Here is an 18,745-nt window from a genome sequence, read left to right as displayed (position 1 = left end):
TGAAACCGTTTCCTGGCCGCCTGCTTGTGAAATGCCAGGAGTCAAAGATCACACATTACACTTGCGGACCTGTGATGGAACAACAATGCAGAGAAACCCACCTGGCACAGACCTTCTATTCTGTCTATTAGACCTGCATCTTCCCTGCACCTTTCAAGCCATTTGTATGTGAAGCAAGAAAGAGTTAGAGAGTGATCCATCTACACTTTTATAGGGAGGATGTCGCCGTGAGCTCCTCCCAGCTAATCACACGAACAGCAGAAAAGCAAGATAAATACACAGTTGAGGGGTGGGCTGCATGGTTATGTTTTTGAGTAAATATTGAAACTGACCTCAGTGGCTCATTAGCAGAGCTGCGGCTAATGCCTGGTGCCAAATCATGATGAAGCAAGCACCATGGCTCGTAGGGGACCCACAACACGCTTTTCTTAGCTCACTGAATTAAAGTATAAACTTCCGCCGTGTGTGAATGGTAAAGGCTTGTTAATATGGTTCCTTTTCCAATTCAAGTCTGACAACAAGAGGCAGGAACCACGTGGCTTCGGAAGCTCAGGAAAGTAGCCGCCAACCACAGAGAAAGAGAGAACTGGCAGTATGAGAGGTGGAGAAAACAGAAGCGGGAGCAAGGAGCTCAAATGAGATTGATGGCGTTTAAATAGAGCGCGTAAAGGAACAGTTACACAGCTAAGAAATGGGAAAGACAGACTAGGGAAAAAAACACAGAAAGAGCCTTTAGATGAAATTCTCTTCCTGGGACAGCAGGTTAAGAGAAATTACACATGGGGAGGTTAAGCATGTAACAAGGGGGAGAATAAAAAAGAAAATGCAGTTTTATGAAGTGCGTTTGCCAATCCAGCCAGCACTTTTGTTCTATTTCTCTCTTTGCGTCTTTTATTGGTAAAGTAACTTTCAAGTGTATGCTTAGGTATGAATGAGAGAGCAACGGTATAATAATTTGAAGCGTTTACACCAGTGCTAAAGTAGGAATGAGGTGTAGCAAAGACATGAAAGAGGTAGCGATAACAAATATGTGGAGAGGCAATAGTGACACAAAAATAAGCCACCTATTTATAAAACTGAAATGGAAGAAATACTAAAGGTTAACTTCTGAAATTGTAGCCGATAATAAAAAGATTCTCGTTGTTGGCAGGATTCGAACCTGCGCGGGGATACCCCAATGGATTTCTAGTCCATCGCCTTAACCACTCGGCCACAACAACTTGGTGTAAGCTGCCTACAAATATTTTGTTTGAAAGTTTTGAAGTTTTCCCACATCAAAGTACTGATATTCTGCAATGCGCTTTTTAAAAACAATGTTTTTTTCATCATGCACGTTCTGTCCTAAAAACAAAAATTGGATGAGTATATCTCTGGATCTGTAAAAGGATACGCTTGCATTCAAACTCTCTTGTGGCACTCAATTTTTTGGACCCTGTTGCACTCTGTTTTTGCGCTGCTTTTAGTCTACGACCGATATTACAGAAGTCAACCATCTCTGAGTATTTGGGACTCCTTTGTAAGTGCCTTATCATTAATCCTTGAAAAGCTCTATAATAAAGGGGTCTGTCAAAGATTGCTTGAATGGAAGATAAAAGAAGGCCCACTTGTCTCACCAAATGCAGTAGAGAAACCTGATGTTTTACTCATGTTATCCTTAGTTCAGTTTTTGTTAGACCTGGCAAGGTGGCTTACCAGCAACCTTTTTGCTTTTCACCTCACGTTTTGCTGTATCTTTATGTTGGCCTTAGGACTCTAATCACGTTATCACTACTGTGAGAAAGTGGCTCTGTATATACTGTTCCCAAATAGGTACAGTGTGCACAGAGTCCCCAGTCCCCAGAGGTTTGGCAGAGGCTAAAGTTAGATATAACCTTACTCTCTAAAGTGGTAGCTTGCCGAGCAGTAAGGCAGTATCAGAGTGCAGTGTAAAACATTTGTTGTACACACTCAGTCAGCAAATGGTCTCACACACTCAAGAACTGAACTCTAGGCCATTGGTTTGCATACAAAAGATATTGTTGTTTTATTTTAGAACCAACAATAGGTATCAAAATATACTTTCCCAGAATGAGATGCTTTAGTTAAATACTTTGCAATAGGCAATTGACTTTTGCAGGTAATAGTTACAGTTTATTGCAATAGGCAACACAATTTGAATCACAATAATACATTGAGCTCAATGGGAATTTTAAGTTATATGCAATTAATTACTTTCAGGATTACTTTTCTAAATCCAGGACTGGATCCTAGATTCAGTCCTGGGACAGTTCTTGGAAACAAGTGAGTAAATTTGTTTTAGTTACTGTTGTGATTTTTAAGCAATATTTTGCTATTTTAAAAGTTGACACTTAGAAACTTTTGCTGATCAAATTACCAATGTTATCCTATGGAAGGAAATTCACTTAGCAGGTAAGTGGGGTTATGGTTACTTTTTCTAGGTCAGTGTTGGATCCTAGATCCAGCACTACTGTACCACCTGTAAGCAGTTGAGAAACTGTGTTTAAGTTATACAGGCGATTTTTAAGGAATATTTACATGTTTGCAAAATCGACACTTAGAAGAAATTTCACAGAAAAACAGTCAATGGTTTCCTATGGAAGAAAATTCAAGTTACGGGTAAATTACGTTCTCGTTACTTTTGTAATCCAGTGCTGGGCTCCTAGGCTCAGTACTGGGACATCTATCTAAAACAGGTAAACAATTACGTTTTCACAGTTGGTACGATTTTTAAAGAATATTTGTAAGTTTCAAAAATCGACACTTAGAAAATTTTCAGCAAAAAGCAGGCAATGATATCCCATGGAAGGAAATTCGAGTTACTGGTAAGTACGGTTAAAATTACTTTTCAGGGTCAGTACCGAGCTCCAAGATGCAGCACTGAGGTCTCTCCTGATAACAGGTGAGTAAATCAGAATTCGTTGTTCGGCTGATTTGAGATGAATATTTTAAAGTTCCAAAACTCCACACCACTTAGAAGAATTTCCAAGTGAAATCACTGAATGTTAGCCTATGGAAGAAAAGTGAGTTATCGGCTTTTAGGTAAGTACTCGACTGGCAGAGTTATGGTTCTGGGCTTAGACTCAGGGGTCTCCCAGGTGAGTCCCAGCCTACTTGCCAAGCCTTAAACTCCCCTTTTATTACATATAATTTATACCTAAGGTAGGCCCTAGGTAGTCCTCGGTGCATGATGCTATGTAAGTAAAAAATAAGATATGTACTTTGGTGGTTCGCGTGTCCTGTAAGTACCAAACAGTCTATTTCATTTTTCACTACTGTGAGGTCTACCCCTCTCATAGGTTAGCTCTGTGTATTCCCCTATACTTTTTATTTGGTAATTCCATATCGGAGAGGAGTAGCTTTATTTATTTATTGAAAATCCTACTTACTGGTGAGGTTGAATTTAACTTTACTATTTTAGAAATGCCACTTTTAGAGAGTGAACATTTCTCTGCACTTACTGCTCTATTTGCCTGAAACCTGGCCCCAATACGCGTCTGGATTGGGCTGGGTGACAGCAAAATGTGTGCCTTCCCTCTAGAGAGCCACAACACAGGTCACTCAACTGCACCTGGGGGGTGAGCTCCGCTCCCCCTCCACCCCCAATAGGTTCAAGAACGATAATTTATGTAAGTAAATACATTATAGCTACAGTTTATAATCATGCGAGTTTAAATCATTTGTTGTTAGATGGTTTAAATATTTGAAAGGATCTGTTTTTAATAGACATTTTACAAAAACCACTGGTACATTTGCTAATTCTGTAAAATTAACACCCAACTGCCGTGACATTGCCAACCACAATGCCGTGACTCGGATTCGAACCGAGGTTGCTGCGGCCACAACGCAGAGTACTAACCACTATACGATCACGGCGAGCTACTTGGGCTCAACGACATACAGTGACATGGAGAATTTATAATTCGGAACACTCAGGGCTGTTCCTGTGATAGGCTGGATGTATTCATTGCTTCCTCATTCCTCATTCAGAGGCTGCGTCTCCTCAGTGGTTGATAGGCTGAAACCGTTTCCTGGCCGCCTGCTTGTGAAATGCCAGGAGTCAAAGATCACACATTACACTTGCGGACCTGTGATGGAACAACAATGCAGAGAAACCCACCTGGCACAGACCTTCTATTCTGTCTATTAGACCTGCATCTTCCCTGCACCTTTCAAGCCATTTGTATGTGAAGCAAGAAAGAGTTAGAGAGTGATCCATCTACACTTTTATAGGGAGGATGTCGCCGTGAGCTCCTCCCAGCTAATCACACGAACAGCAGAAAAGCAAGATAAATACACAGTTGAGGGGTGGGCTGCATGGTTATGTTTTTGAGTAAATATTGAAACTGACCTCAGTGGCTCATTAGCAGAGCTGCGGCTAATGCCTGGTGCCAAATCATGATGAAGCAAGCACCATGGCTCGTAGGGGACCCACAACACGCTTTTCTTAGCTCACTGAATTAAAGTATAAACTTCCGCCGTGTGTGAATGGTAAAGGCTTGTTAATATGGTTCCTTTTCCAATTCAAGTCTGACAACAAGAGGCAGGAACCACGTGGCTTCGGAAGCTCAGGAAAGTAGCCACCAACCACAGAGAAAGAGAGAACTGGCAGTATGAGAGGTGGAGAAAACAGAAGCGGGAGCAAGGAGCTCAAATGAGATTGATGGCGTTTAAATAGAGCGCGTAAAGGAACAGTTACACAGCTAAGAAATGGGAAAGACAGACTAGGGAAAAAAACACAGAAAGAGCCTTTAGATGAAATTCTCTTCCTGGGACAGCAGGTTAAGAGAAATTACACATGGGGAGGTTAAGCATGTAACAAGGGGGAGAATAAAAAAGAAAATGCAGTTTTATGAAGTGTGTTTGCCAATCCAGCCAGCACTTTTGTTCTATTTCTCTCTTTGCGTCTTTTATTGGTAAAGTAACTTTCAAGTGTATGCTTAGGTATGAATGAGAGAGCAACAGTATAATAATTTGAAGCGTTTACACCAGTGCTAAAGTAGGAATGAGGTGTAGCAAAGACATGAAAGAGGTAGCGATAACAAATATGTGGAGAGGCAATAGTGACACAAAAATAAGCCACCTATTTATAAAACTGAAATGGAAGAAATACTAAAGGTTAACTTCTGAAATTGTAGCCGATAATAAAAAGATTCTCGTTGTTGGCAGGATTCGAACCTGCGCGGGGATACCCCAATGGATTTCTAGTCCATCGCCTTAACCACTCGGCCACAACAACTTGCTGTAAGCTGCCTACAAATATTTTGTTTGAAAGTTTTGAAGTTTTCCCACATCAAAGTACTGATATTCTGCAATGCGCTTTTTAAAAACAATGTTTTTTTCATCATGCACGTTCTGTCCTAAAAACAAAAATTGGATGAGTATATCTCTGGATCTGTAAAAGGATACGCTTGCATTCAAACTCTCTTGTGGCACTCAATTTTTTGGACCCTGTTGCACTCTGTTTTTGCGCTGCTTTTAGTCTACGACCGATATTACAGAAGTCAACCATCTCTGAGTATTTGGGACTCCTTTGTAAGTGCCTTATCTTTAATCCTTGAAAAGCTCTATAATAAAGGGGTCTGTCAAAGATTGCTTGAATGGAAGATAAAAGAAGGCCCACTTGTCTCACCAAATGCAGTATAGAAACCTGATGTTTTACTCATGTTATCCTTAGTTCAGTTTTTGTTAGACCTGGCATCCTTAAGGTGGCCTACCAGCAACCTTTTTGCTTTTCACCTCACGTTTTGCTGTATCTTTATGTTGGCCTTAGGACTCTAATCACTTTATCACTACTGTGAGAAAGTGGCTCTGTATATACTGTTCCCAAATAGGTACAGTGTGCACAGAGTCCCCAGTCCCCAGAGGTTTGGCAGAGGCTAAAGTTAGATATAACCTTACTCTCTAAAGTGGTAGCTTGCCGAGCAGTAAGGCAGTATCAGAGTACAGTGTAAAACATTTGTTGTACACACTCAGTCAGCAAATGGTCTCACACACTCAAGAACTGAACTCTAGGCCATTGGTTTGCATACAAAAGATATTGTTGTTTTATTTTAGAACCAACAATAGGTATCAAAATATACTTTCTCAGAATGAGATGCTTTAGTTAAATACTTTGCAATAGGCAATTGACTTTTGCAGGTCATAGTTACAGTTTATTGCAATAGGCAACACAATTTGAATCACAATAATACATTGAGATCAATGGGAATTTTAAGTTATATGCAATTAATTACTTTCAGGATTACTTTTCTAAATCCAGGACTGGATCCTAGTTTCAGTCCTGGGACAGTTCTTGGAAACAAGTGAGTAAATTCGTTTTAGTTACTGTTGTGATTTTTAAGCAATATTTTGCTATTTTAAAAGTTGACACTTAGAAACTTTTGCTGATCAAATTACCAATGTTATCCTATGGAAGGAAATTCACTTAGCAGGTAAGTGGGGTTATGGTTACTTTTTCTAGGTCAGTGTTGGATCCTAGATCCAGCACTACTGTACCACCTGTAAGCAGTTGAGAAACTGTGTTTAAGTTATACAGGCGATTTTTAAGGAATATTTACATGTTTGCAAAATCGACACTTAGAAGAAATTTCACAGAAAAACAGTCAATGGTTTCCTATGGAAGAAAATTCAAGTTACGGGTAAAGTACGTTCTCGTTACTTTTGTAATCCAGTGCTGGGCTCCTAGGCTCAGTACTGGGACATCTATCTAAAACAGGTAAACAATTACGTTTTCACAGTTGGTACGATTTTTAAAGAATATTTGTAAGTTTCAAAAATCGACACTTAGAAAATTTTCAGCAAAAAGCAGGCAATGATATCCCATGGAAGGAAATTCGAGTTACTGGTAAGTACGGTTAAAATTACTTTTCAGGGTCAGTACCGAGCTCCAAGATGCAGCACTGAGGTCTCTCCTGATAACAGGTGAGTAAATCAGAATTCGTTGTTCGGCTGATTTTAGATGAATATTTTAAAGTTCCAAAACTCCACACCACTTAGAAGAATTTCCAAGTGAAACCACTGAATGTTAGCCTATGGAAGAAAAGTGAGTTATCGGCTTTTAGGTAAGTACTCGACTGGCAGAGTTATGGTTCTGGGCTTAGACTCAGGGGTCTCCCAGGCGAGTCCCAGCCTACTTGCCAAGCCTTAAACTCCCCTTTTATTACATATAATTTATTCCTAAGGTAGGCCCTAGGTAGTCCTAGGTGCATGATGCTATGTAAGTAAAAAATAAGATATGTACTTTGGTGGTTCGCGTGTCCTGTAAGTACCAAACAGTCTATTTCATTTTTCACTACTGTGAGGTCTACCCCTCTCATAGGTTAGCTCTGTGTATTCCCCTATACTTTTTATTTGGTAATTCCATATCGGAGAGGAGTACCTTTATTTATTTATTGAAAATCCTACTTACTGGTGAGGTTGAATTTAACTTTACTATTTTAGAAATGCCACTTTTAGAGAGTGAACATTTCTCTGCACTTACTGCTCTATTTGCCTGAAACCTGGCCCCAATACACGTCTGGATTGGGCTGGGTGACAGCAAAATGTGTGCCTTCCCTCTAGAGAGCCACAACACAGGTCACGCAACTGCACCTGGGGGGTGAGCTCCGGTCCCCCTCCACCCCCAATAGGTTCAAGACCGATAATTTATGTAAGTAAATACATTATAGCTACAGCTTATAATCATGCGAGTTTAAATCATTTGTTGTTAGATGGTTTAAATATTTGAAAGGATCTGTTTTTAATAGACATTTTACTAAAACCACTGGTACATTTGCTAATTCTGTAAAATTAACACCCAACTGCTGTGACATTGCCAACCACAATGCCGTGACTCGGATTCGAACCGAGGTTGCTGCAGCCACAACGCAGAGTACTAACCACTATACGATCACGGCGAGCTACTTGGGCTCAACTACATACAGTGACATGGAGAATTTATAATTCGGAACACTCAGGGCTGTTCCTGTGATAGGCTGGATGTATTCATTGCTTCCTCATTCCTCATTCAGAGGCTGCGTCTCCTCAGTGGTTGATAGGCTGAAACCGTTTCCTGGCCGCCTGCTTGTGAAATGCCAGGAGTCAAAGATCACACATTACACTTGCGGACCTGTGATGGAACAACAATGCAGAGAAACCCACCTGGCACAGACCTTCTATTCTGTCTATTAGACCTGCATCTTCCCTGCACCTTTCAAGCCATTTGTATGTGAAGCAAGAAAGAGTTAGAGAGTGATCCATCTACACTTTTATAGGGAGGATGTCGCCGTGAGCTCCTCCCAGCTAATCACACGAACAGCAGAAAAGCAAGATAAATACACAGTTGAGGGGTGGGCTGCATGGTTATGTTTTTGAGTAAATATTGAAACTGACCTCAGTGGCTCATTAGCAGAGCTGCGGCTAATGACTGGTGCCAAATCATGATGAAGCAAGCACCATGGCTCGTAGGGGACCCACAACACGCTTTTCTTAGCTCACTGAATTAAAGTATAAACTTCCGCCGTGTGTGAGTGGTAAAGGCTTGTTAATATGGTTCCTTTTCCAATTCAACTCTGACAACAAGAGGCAGGAACCACGTGGCTTCGGAAGCTCAGGAAAGTAGCCACCAACCACAGAGAAAGAGAGAACTGGCAGTATGAGAGGTGGAGAAAACAGAAGCGGGAGCAAGGAGCTCAAATGAGATTGATGGCATTTAAATAGAGCGCGTAAAGGAACAGTTACACAGCTAAGAAATGGGAAAGACAGACTAGGGAAAAAAACACAGAAAGAGCCTTTAGATGAAATTCTCTTCCTGGGACAGCAGGTTAAGAGAAATTACACATGGGGAGGTTAAGCATGTAACAAGGGGGAGAATAAAAAAGAAAATGCAGTTTTATGAAGTGTGTTTGCCAATCCAGCCACCACTTTTGTTCTATTTCTCTCTTTGCGTCTTTTATTGGTAAAGTAACTTTCAAGTGTATGCGCAGGTATGAATGAGAGAGCAACGGTATAATAATTTGAAGCGTTTACACCAGTGCTAAAGTAGGAATGAGGTGTAGCAAAGACATGAAAGAGGTAGCGATAACAAATATGTGGAGAGGCAATAGTGACACAAAAATAAGCCACCTATTTATAAAACTGAAATGGAAGAAATACTAAAGGTTAACTTCTGAAATTGTAGCCGATAACAAAAAGATTCTCGTTGTTGGCAGGATTCGAACCTGCGCGGGGATACCCCAATGGATTTCTAGTCCATCGCCTTAACCACTCGGCCACAACAACTTGCTGTAAGCAGCCTACAAATATTTTGTTTGAAAGTTTTGAAGTTTTCCCACATCAAAGTACTGATATTCTGCAATGCGCTTTTTAAAAACAATGTTTTTTTCATCATGCACGTTCTGTCCTAAAAACAAAAATTGGATGAGTATATCTCTGGATCTGTAAAAGGATACGCTTGCATTCAAACTCTCTTGTGGCACTCAATTTTTTGGACCCTGTTGCACTCTGTTTTTGCGCTGCTTTTAGTCTACGACCCATATTACAGAAGTCAACCATCTCTGAGTATTTGGGACTCCTTTGTAAGTGCCTTATCTTTAATCCTTGAAAAGCTCTATAATAAAGGGGTCTGTCAAAGATTGCTTGAATGGAAGATAAAAGAAGGCCCACTTGTCTCACCAAATGCAGTAGAGAAACCTGATGTTTTACTCATGTTATCCTTAGTTCAGTTTTTGTTAGACCTGGCATCCTTAAGGTGACCTACCAGCAACCTTTTTGCTTTTCACCTCACGTTTTGCTGTATCTTTATGTTGGCCTTAGGACTCTAATCACTTTATCACTACTGTGAGAAAGTGGCTCTGTATATACTGTTCCCAAATAGGTACAGTGTGCACAGAGTCCCCAGTCCCCAGAGGTTTGGCAGAGGCTAAAGTTAGATATAACCTTACTCTCTAAAGTGGTAGCTTGCCGAGCAGTAAGGCAGTATCAGAGTACAGTGTAAAACATTTGTTGTACACACTCAGTCAGCAAATGGTCTCACACACTCAAGAACTGAACTCTAGGCCATTGGTTTGCATACAAAAGATATTGTTGTTTTATTTTAGAACCAACAATAGGTATCAAAATATACTTTCTCAGAATGAGATGCTTTAGTTAAATACTTTGCAATAGGCAATTGACTTTTGCAGGTCATAGTTACAGTTTATTGCAATAGGCAACACAATTTGAATAACAATAATACATTGAGCTCAATGGGAATTTTAAGTTATATGCAATTAATTACTTTCAGGATTACTTTTCTAAATCCAGGTCTGGATCCTAGATTCAGTCCTGGGACAGTTCTTGGAAACAAGTGAGTAAATTCGTTTTAGTTACTGTTGTGATTTTTAAGCAATATTTTGCTATTTTAAAAGTTGACACTTAGAAACTTTTGCTGATCAAATTACCAATGTTATCCTATGGAAGGAAATTCACTTAGCAGGTAAGTGGGGTTATGGTTACTTTTTCTAGGTCAGTGTTGGATCCTAGATCCAGCACTACTGTACCACCTGTAAGCAGTTGAGAAACTGTGTTAAAGTTATACAGGCGATTTTTAAGGAATATTTACATGTTTGCAAAATCGACACTTAGAAGAAATTTCACAGAAAAACAGTCAATGGTTTCCTATGGAAGAAAATTCAAGTTACGGGTAAAGTACGTTCTCGTTACTTTTGTAATCCAGTGCTGGGCTCCTAGGCTCAGTACTGGGACATCTATCTAAAACAGGTAAACAATTACGTTTTCACAGTTGGTACGATTTTTAAAGAATATTTGTAAGTTTCAAAAATCGACACTTAGAAAATTTTCAGCAAAAAGCAGGCAATGATATCCCATGGAAGGAAATTCGAGTTACTGGGAAGTACGGTTAAAATTACTTTTCAGGGTCAGTACCGAGCTCCAAGATGCAGCACTGAGGTCTCTCCTGATAACAGGTGAGTAAATCAGAATTCGTTGTTCGGCTGATTTTAGATGAATATTTTAAAGTTCCAAAACTCCACACCACTTAGAAGAATTTCCAAGTGAAACCACTGAATGTTAGCCTATGGAAGAAAAGTGAGTTATCGGCTTTTAGGTAAGTACTCGACTGGCAGAGTTATGGTTCTGGGCTTAGACTCAGGGGTCTCCCAGGTGAGTCCCAGCCTACTTGCCAAGCCTTAAACTCCCCTTTTATTACATATAATTTATACCTAAGGTAGGCCCTAGGTAGTCCTAGGTGCATGATGCTATGTAAGTAAAAAATAAGATATGTACTTTGGTGGTTCGCGTGTCCTGTAAGTACCAAACAGTCTATTTCATTTTTCACTACTGTGAGGTCTACCCCTCTCATAGGTTAGCTCTGTGTATTCCCCTATACTTTTTATTTGGTAATTCCATATCGGAGAGGAGTAGCTTTATTTATTTATTGAAAATCCTACTTACTGGTGAGGTTGAATTTAACTTTACTATTTTAGAAATGCCACTATTAGAGAGTGAACATTTCTCTGCACTTACTGCTCTATTTGCCTGAAACCTGGCCCCAATACACGTCTGGATTGGGCTGGGTGACAGCAAAATGTGTGCCTTCCCTCTAGAGAGCCACAACACAGGTCACTCAACTGCACCTGGGGGGTGAGCTCCGCTCCCCCTCCACCCCCAATAGGTTCAAGAACGATAATTTATGTAAGTAAATACATTATAGCTACAGCTTATAATCATGCGAGTTTAAATCATTTGTTGTTAGATGGTTTAAATATTTGAAAGGATCTGTTTTTAATAGACATTTTACAAAAACCACTGGTACATTTGCTAATTCTGTAAAATTAACACCCAACTGCCGTGACATTGCCAACCACAATGCCGTGACTCGGATTCGAACCGAGGTTGCTGCGGCCACAACGCAGAGTACTAACCACTATACGATCACGGCGAGCTACTTGGGCTCAATGACATACAGTGACATGGAGAATTTATAATTCGGAACACTCAGGGCTGTTCCTGTGATAGGCTGGATGTATTCATTGCTTCCTCATTCCTCATTCAGAGGCTGCGTCTCCTCAGTGGTTGATAGGCTGAAACCGTTTCCTGGCCGCCTGCTTGTGAAATGCCAGGAGTCAAAGATCACACATTACACTTGCGGACCTGTGATGGAACAACAATGCAGAGAAACCCACCTGGCACAGACCTTCTATTCTGTCTATTAGACCTGCATCTTCCCTGCACCTTTCAAGCCATTTGTATGTGAAGCAAGAAAGAGTTAGAGAGTGATCCATCTACACTTTTATAGGGAGGATGTCGCCGTGAGCTCCTCCCAGCTAATCACACGAACAGCAGAAAAGCAAGATAAATACACAGTTGAGGGGTGGGCTGCATGGTTATGTTTTTGAGTAAATATTGAAACTGACCTCAGTGGCTCATTAGCAGAGCTGCGGCTAATGACTGGTGCCAAATCATGATGAAGCAAGCACCATGGCTCATAGGGGACCCACAACACGCTTTTCTTAGCTCACTGAATTAAAGTATAAACCTCCGCCGTGTGTGAGTGGTAAAGGCTTGTTAATATGGTTCCTTTTCCAATTCAAGTCTGACAACAAGAGGCAGGAACCACCTGGCTTCGGAAGCTCAGGAAAGTAGCCACCAACCACAGAGAAAGAGAGAACTGGCAGTATGAGAGGTGGAGAAAACAGAAGCGGGAGCAAGGAGCTCAAATGAGATTGATGGCGTTTAAATAGAGCGCGTAAAGGAACAGTTACACAGCTAAGAAATGGGAAAGACAGACTAGGGAAAAAAACACAGAAAGAGCCTTTAGATGAAATTCTCTTCCTGGGACAGCAGGTTAAGAGAAATTACACATGGGGAGGTTAAGCATGTAACAAGGGGGAGAATAAAAAAGAAAATGCAGTTTTATGAAGTGTGTTTGCCAATCCAGCCAGCACTTTTGTTCTATTTCTCTCTTTGCGTCTTTTATTGGTAAAGTAACTTTCAAGTGTATGCGCAGGTATGAATGAGAGAGCAACGGTATAATAATTTGAAGCGTTTACACCAGTGCTAAAGTAGGAATGAGGTGTAGCAAAGACATGAAAGAGGTAGCGATAACAAATATGTGGAGAGGCAATAGTGACACAAAAATAAGCCACCTATTTATAAAACTGAAATGGAAGAAATACTAAAGGTTAACTTCTGAAATTGTAGCCGATAATAAAAAGATTCTCGTTGTTGGCAGGATTCGAACCTGCGCGGGGATACCCCAATGGATTTCTAGTCCATCGCCTTAACCACTCGGCCACAACAACTTGCTGTAAACTGCCTACAAATATTTTGTTTGAAAGTTTTGAAGTTTTCCCACATCAAAGTACTGATATTCTGCAATGCGCTTTTTAAAAACAATGTTTTTTTCATCATGCACGTTCTGTCCTAAAAACAAAAATTGGATGAGTATATCTCTGGATCTGTAAAAGGATACGCTTGCATTCAAAACTCTCTTGTGGCACTCAATTTTTTGGACCCTGTTGCACTCTGTTTTTGCGCTGCTTTTAGTCTACGACCCATATTACAGAAGTCAACCATCTCTGAGTATTTGGGACTCCTTTGTAAGTGCCTTATCTTTAATCCTTGAAAAGCTCTATAATAAAGGGGTCTGTCAAAGATTGCTTGAATGGAAGATAAAAGAAGGCCCACTTGTCTCACCAAATGCAGTAGAGAAACCTGATGTTTTACTCATGTTATCCTTAGTTCAGTTTTTGTTAGACCTGGCATCCTTAAGGTGACCTACCAGCAACCTTTTTGCTTTTCACCTCACGTTTTGCTGTATCTTTATGTTGGCCTTAGGACTCTAATCACTTTATCACTACTGTGAGAAAGTGGCTCTGTATATACTGTTCCCAAATAGGTACAGTGTGCACAGAGTCCCCAGTCCCCAGAGGTTTGGCAGAGGCTAAAGTTAGATATAACCTTACTCTCTAAAGTGGTAGCTTGCCGAGCAGTAAGGCAGTATCAGAGTACAGTGTAAAACATTTGTTGTACACACTCAGTCAGCAAATGGTCTCACACACTCAAGAACTGAACTCTAGGCCATTGGTTTGCATACAAAAGATATTGTTGTTTTATTTTAGAACCAACAATAGGTATCAAAATATACTTTCTCAGAATGAGATGCTTTAGTTAAATACTTTGCAATAGGCAATTGACTTTTGCAGGTCATAGTTACAGTTTATTGCAATAGGCAACACAATTTGAATAACAATAATACATTGAGCTCAATGGGAATTTTAAGTTATATGCAATTAATTACTTTCAGGATTACTTTTCTAAATCCAGGTCTGGATCCTAGATTCAGTCCTGGGACAGTTCTTGGAAACAAGTGAGTAAATTCGTTTTAGTTACTGTTGTGATTTTTAAGCAATATTTTGCTATTTTAAAAGTTGACACTTAGAAACTTTTGCTGATCAAATTACCAATGTTATCCTATGGAAGGAAATTCACTTAGGAGGTAAGTGGGGTTATGGTTACTTTTTCTAGGTCAGTGTTGGATCCTAGATCCAGCACTACTGTACCACCTGTAAGCAGTTGAGAAACTGTGTTAAAGTTATACAGGCGATTTTTAAGGAATATTTACATGTTTGCAAAATCGACACTTAGAAGAAATTTCACAGAAAAACAGTCAATGGTTTCCTATGGAAGAAAATTCAAGTTACGGGTAAAGTACGTTCTCGTTACTTTTGTAATCCAGTGCTGGGCTCCTAGGCTCAGTACTGGGACATCTATCTAAAACAGGTAAACAATTACGTTTTCACAGTTGGTACGATTTTTAAAGAATATTTGTAAGTTTCAAAAATCGACACTTAGAAAATTTTCAGCAAAAAGCAGGCAATGATATCCCATGGAAGGAAATTCGAGTTACTGGTAAGTACGGTTAAAATTACTTTTCAGGGTCAGTACCGAGCTCCAAGATGCAGCACTGAGGTCTCTCCTGATAACAGGTGAGTAAATCAGAATTCGTTGTTCGGCTGATTTTAGATGAATATTTTAAAGTTCCAAAACTCCACACCACTTAGAAGAATTTCCAAGTGAAACCACTGAATGTTAGCCTATGGAAGAAAAGTGAGTTATCGGCTTTTAGGTAAGTACTCGACTGGCAGAGTTATGGTTCTGGGCTTAGACTCAGGGGTCTCCCAGGTGAGTCCCAGCCTACTTGCCAAGCCTTAAACTCCCCTTTTATTACATATAATTTATACCTAAGGTAGGCCCTAGGTAGTCCTAGGTGCATGATGCTATGTAAGTAAAAAATAAGATATGTACTTTGGTGGTTCGCGTGTCCTGTAAGTACCAAACAGTCTATTTCATTTTTCACTACTGTGAGGTCTACCCCTCTCATAGGTTAGCTCTGTGTATTCCCCTATACTTTTTATTTGGTAATTCCATATCGGAGAGGAGTAGCTTTATTTATTTATTGAAAATCCTACTTACTGGTGAGGTTGAATTTAACTTTACTATTTTAGAAATGCCACTTTTAGAGAGTGAACATTTCTCTGCACTTACTGCTCTATTTGCCTGAAACCTGGCCCCAATACACGTCTGGATTGGGCTGGGTGACAGCAAAATGTGTGCCTTCCCTCTAGAGAGCCACAACACAGGTCACTCAACTGCACCTGGGGGATGAGCTCCGCTCCCCCTCCACCCCCAATAGGTTCAAGAACGATAATTTATGTAAGTAAATACATTATAGCTACAGCTTATAATCATGCGAGTTTAAATCATTTGTTGTTAGATGGTTTAAATATTTGAAAGGATCTGTTTTTAATAGACATTTTACAAAAACCACTGGTACATTTGCTAATTCTGTAAAATTAACACCCAACTGCCGTGACATTGCCAACCACAATGCCGTGACTCGGATTCGAACCGAGGTTGCTGCGGCCACAACGCAGAGTACTAACCACTATACGATCACGGCGAGCTACTTGGGCTCAATGACATACAGTGACATGGAGAATTTATAATTCGGAACACTCAGGGCTGTTCCTGTGATAGGCTGGATGTATTCATTGCTTCCTCATTCCTCATTCAGAGGCTGCGTCTCCTCAGTGGTTGATAGGCTGAAACCGTTTCCTGGCCGCCTGCTTGTGAAATGCCAGGAGTCAAAGATCACACATTACACTTGCGGACCTGTGATGGAACAACAATGCAGAGAAACCCACCTGGCACAGACCTTCTATTCTGTCTATTAGACCTGCATCTTCCCTGCACCTTTCAAGCCATTTGTATGTGAAGCAAGAAAGAGTTAGAGAGTGATCCATCTACACTTTTATAGGGAGGATGTCGCCGTGAGCTCCTCCCAGCTAATCACACGAACAGCAGAAAAGCAAGATAAATACACAGTTGAGGGGTGGGCTGCATGGTTATGTTTTTGAGTAAATATTGAAACTGACCTCAGTGGCTCATTAGCAGAGCTGCGGCTAATGACTGGTGCCAAATCATGATGAAGCAAGCACCATGGCTCATAGGGGACCCACAACACGCTTTTCTTAGCTCACTGAATTAAAGTATAAACCTCCGCCGTGTGTGAGTGGTAAAGGCTTGTTAATATGGTTCCTTTTCCAATTCAAGTCTGACAACAAGAGGCAGGAACCACCTGGCTTCGGAAGCTCAGGAAAGTAGCCACCAACCACAGAGAAAGAGAGAACTGGCAGTATGAGAGGTGGAGAAAACAGAAGCGGGAGCAAGGAGCTCAAATGAGATTGATGGCGTTTAAATAGAGCGCGTAAAGGAACAGTTACACAGCTAAGAAATGGGAAAGACAGACTAGGGAAAAAAACACAGAAAGAGCCTTTAGATGAAATTCTCTTCCTGGGACAGCAGGTTAAGAGAAATTACACATGGGGAGGTTAAGCATGTAACAAGGGGGAGAATAAAAAAGAAAATGCAGTTTTATGAAGTGTGTTTGCCAATCCAGCCAGCACTTTTGTTCTATTTCTCTCTTTGCGTCTTTTATTGGTAAAGTAACTTTCAAGTGTATGCGCAGGTATGAATGAGAGAGCAACGGTATAATAATTTGAAGCGTTTACACCAGTGCTAAAGTAGGAATGAGGTGTAGCAAAGACATGAAAGAGGTAGCGATAACAAATATGTGGAGAGGCAATAGTGACACAAAAATAAGCCACCTATTTATAAAACTGAAATGGAAGAAATACTAAAGGTTAACTTCTGAAATTGTAGCCGATAATAAAAAGATTCTCGTTGTTGGCAGGATTCGAACCTGCGCGGGGATACCCCAATGGATTTCTAGTCCATCGCCTTAACCACTCGGCCACAACAACTTGCTGTAAACTGCCTACAAATATTTTGTTTGAAAGTTTTGAAGTTTTCCCACATCAAAGTACTGATATTCTGCAATGCGCTTTTTAAAAACAATGTTTTTTTCATCATGCACGTTCTGTCCTAAAAACAAAAATTGGATGAGTATATCTCTGGATCTGTAAAAGGATACGCTTGCATTCAAAACTCTCTTGTGGCACTCAATTTTTTGGACCCTGTTGCACTCTGTTTTTGCGCTGCTTTTAGTCTACGACCCATATTACAGAAGTCAACCATCTCTGAGTATTTGGGACTCCTTTGTAAGTGCCTTATCTTTAATCCTTGAAAAGCTCTATAATAAAGGGGTCTGTCAAAGATTGCTTGAATGGAAGATAAAAGAAGGCCCACTTGTCTCACCAAATGCAGTAGAGAAACCTGATGTTTTACTCATGTTATCCTTAGTTCAGTTTTTGTTAGACCTGGCATCCTTAAGGTGGCTTACCAGCAACCTTTTTGCTTTTCACCTCACGTTTTGCTGTATCTTTATGTTGGCCTTAGGACTCTAATCACGTTATCACTACTGTGAGAAAGTGGCTCTGTATATACTGTTCCCAAATAGGTACAGTGTGCACAGAGTCCCCAGTCCCCAGAGGTTTGGCAGAGGCTAAAGTTAGATATAACCTTACTCTCTAAAGTGGTAGCTTGCCGAGCAGTAAGGCAGTATCAGAGTGCAGTGTAAAACATTTGTTGTACACACTCAGTCAGCAAATGGTCTCACACACTCAAGAACTGAACTCTAGGCCATTGGTTTGCATACAAAAGATATTGTTGTTTTATTTTAGAACCAACATTAGGTATCAAAATATACTTTCTCAGAATGAGATGCTTTAGTTAAATACTTTGCAATAGGCAATTGACTTTTGCAGGTAATAGTTACAGTTTATTGCAATAGGCAACACAATTTGAATCACAATAATACATTGAGCTCAATGGGAATTTTAAGTTATATGCAATTAATTACTTTCAGGATTACTTTTCTAAATCCAGGACTGGATCCTAGATTCAGTCCTGGGACAGTTCTAGGAAACAAGTGAGTAAATTTGTTTTAGTTACTGTTGTGATTTTTAAGCAATATTTTGCTATTTTAAAAGTTGACACTTAGAAACTTTTGCTGATCAAATTACCAATGTTATCCTATGGAAGGAAATTCACTTAGCAGGTAAGTGGGGTTATGGTTACTTTTTCTAGGTCAGTGTTGGATCCTAGATCCAGCACTACTGTACCACCTGTAAGCAGTTGAGAAACTGCGTTTAAGTTATACAGGCGATTTTTAAGGAATATTTACATGTTTGCAAAATCGACACTTAGAAGAAATTTCACAGAAAAACAGTCAATGGTTTCCTATGGAAGAAAATTCAAGTTACGGGTAAAGTACGTTCTCGTTACTTTTGTAATCCAGTGCTGG

At 40.2% G+C, this 18,745-nt stretch overlaps 9 non-coding genes across 9 annotated transcripts; all 9 read right to left on the bottom strand.

The window, feature by feature from the left end:
* Positions 1-1,138: 1,138 nt before the first annotated feature.
* TRNAS-AGA (transfer RNA serine (anticodon AGA)) lies at positions 1,139-1,220 on the bottom strand. The gene has a single exon. It is a non-coding gene; the product is annotated as a tRNA-Ser (tRNA).
* A 2,581-nt stretch (positions 1,221-3,801) lies between these two features.
* Positions 3,802-3,873, bottom strand: TRNAH-GUG (transfer RNA histidin (anticodon GUG)). Its single transcript has one exon. It is a non-coding gene; the product is annotated as a tRNA-His (tRNA).
* A 1,281-nt stretch (positions 3,874-5,154) lies between these two features.
* Positions 5,155-5,236, bottom strand: TRNAS-AGA (transfer RNA serine (anticodon AGA)). Its single transcript has one exon. It is a non-coding gene; the product is annotated as a tRNA-Ser (tRNA).
* Positions 5,237-7,823: 2,587 nt separating this feature from the next.
* Positions 7,824-7,895, bottom strand: TRNAH-GUG (transfer RNA histidin (anticodon GUG)). Its single transcript has one exon. It is a non-coding gene; the product is annotated as a tRNA-His (tRNA).
* A 1,281-nt stretch (positions 7,896-9,176) lies between these two features.
* TRNAS-AGA (transfer RNA serine (anticodon AGA)) lies at positions 9,177-9,258 on the bottom strand. Its single transcript has one exon. It is a non-coding gene; the product is annotated as a tRNA-Ser (tRNA).
* Positions 9,259-11,845: 2,587 nt separating this feature from the next.
* TRNAH-GUG (transfer RNA histidin (anticodon GUG)) lies at positions 11,846-11,917 on the bottom strand. The gene has a single exon. It is a non-coding gene; the product is annotated as a tRNA-His (tRNA).
* Positions 11,918-13,198: 1,281 nt separating this feature from the next.
* Positions 13,199-13,280, bottom strand: TRNAS-AGA (transfer RNA serine (anticodon AGA)). Its single transcript has one exon. It is a non-coding gene; the product is annotated as a tRNA-Ser (tRNA).
* Positions 13,281-15,868: 2,588 nt separating this feature from the next.
* TRNAH-GUG (transfer RNA histidin (anticodon GUG)) lies at positions 15,869-15,940 on the bottom strand. Its single transcript has one exon. It is a non-coding gene; the product is annotated as a tRNA-His (tRNA).
* A 1,281-nt stretch (positions 15,941-17,221) lies between these two features.
* On the bottom strand, positions 17,222-17,303 carry TRNAS-AGA (transfer RNA serine (anticodon AGA)). Its single transcript has one exon. It is a non-coding gene; the product is annotated as a tRNA-Ser (tRNA).
* Between the last annotated feature and the right edge of the window lie 1,442 nt (positions 17,304-18,745).

The sequence above is a fragment of the Triturus cristatus genome, chromosome 12, assembly GCF_964204655.1.
Source record: "Triturus cristatus chromosome 12, aTriCri1.1, whole genome shotgun sequence".
NCBI classification, from domain to species: domain Eukaryota; kingdom Metazoa; phylum Chordata; class Amphibia; order Caudata; family Salamandridae; genus Triturus; species Triturus cristatus.
This window is presented reverse-complemented; position numbering and strand designations above follow the sequence as displayed.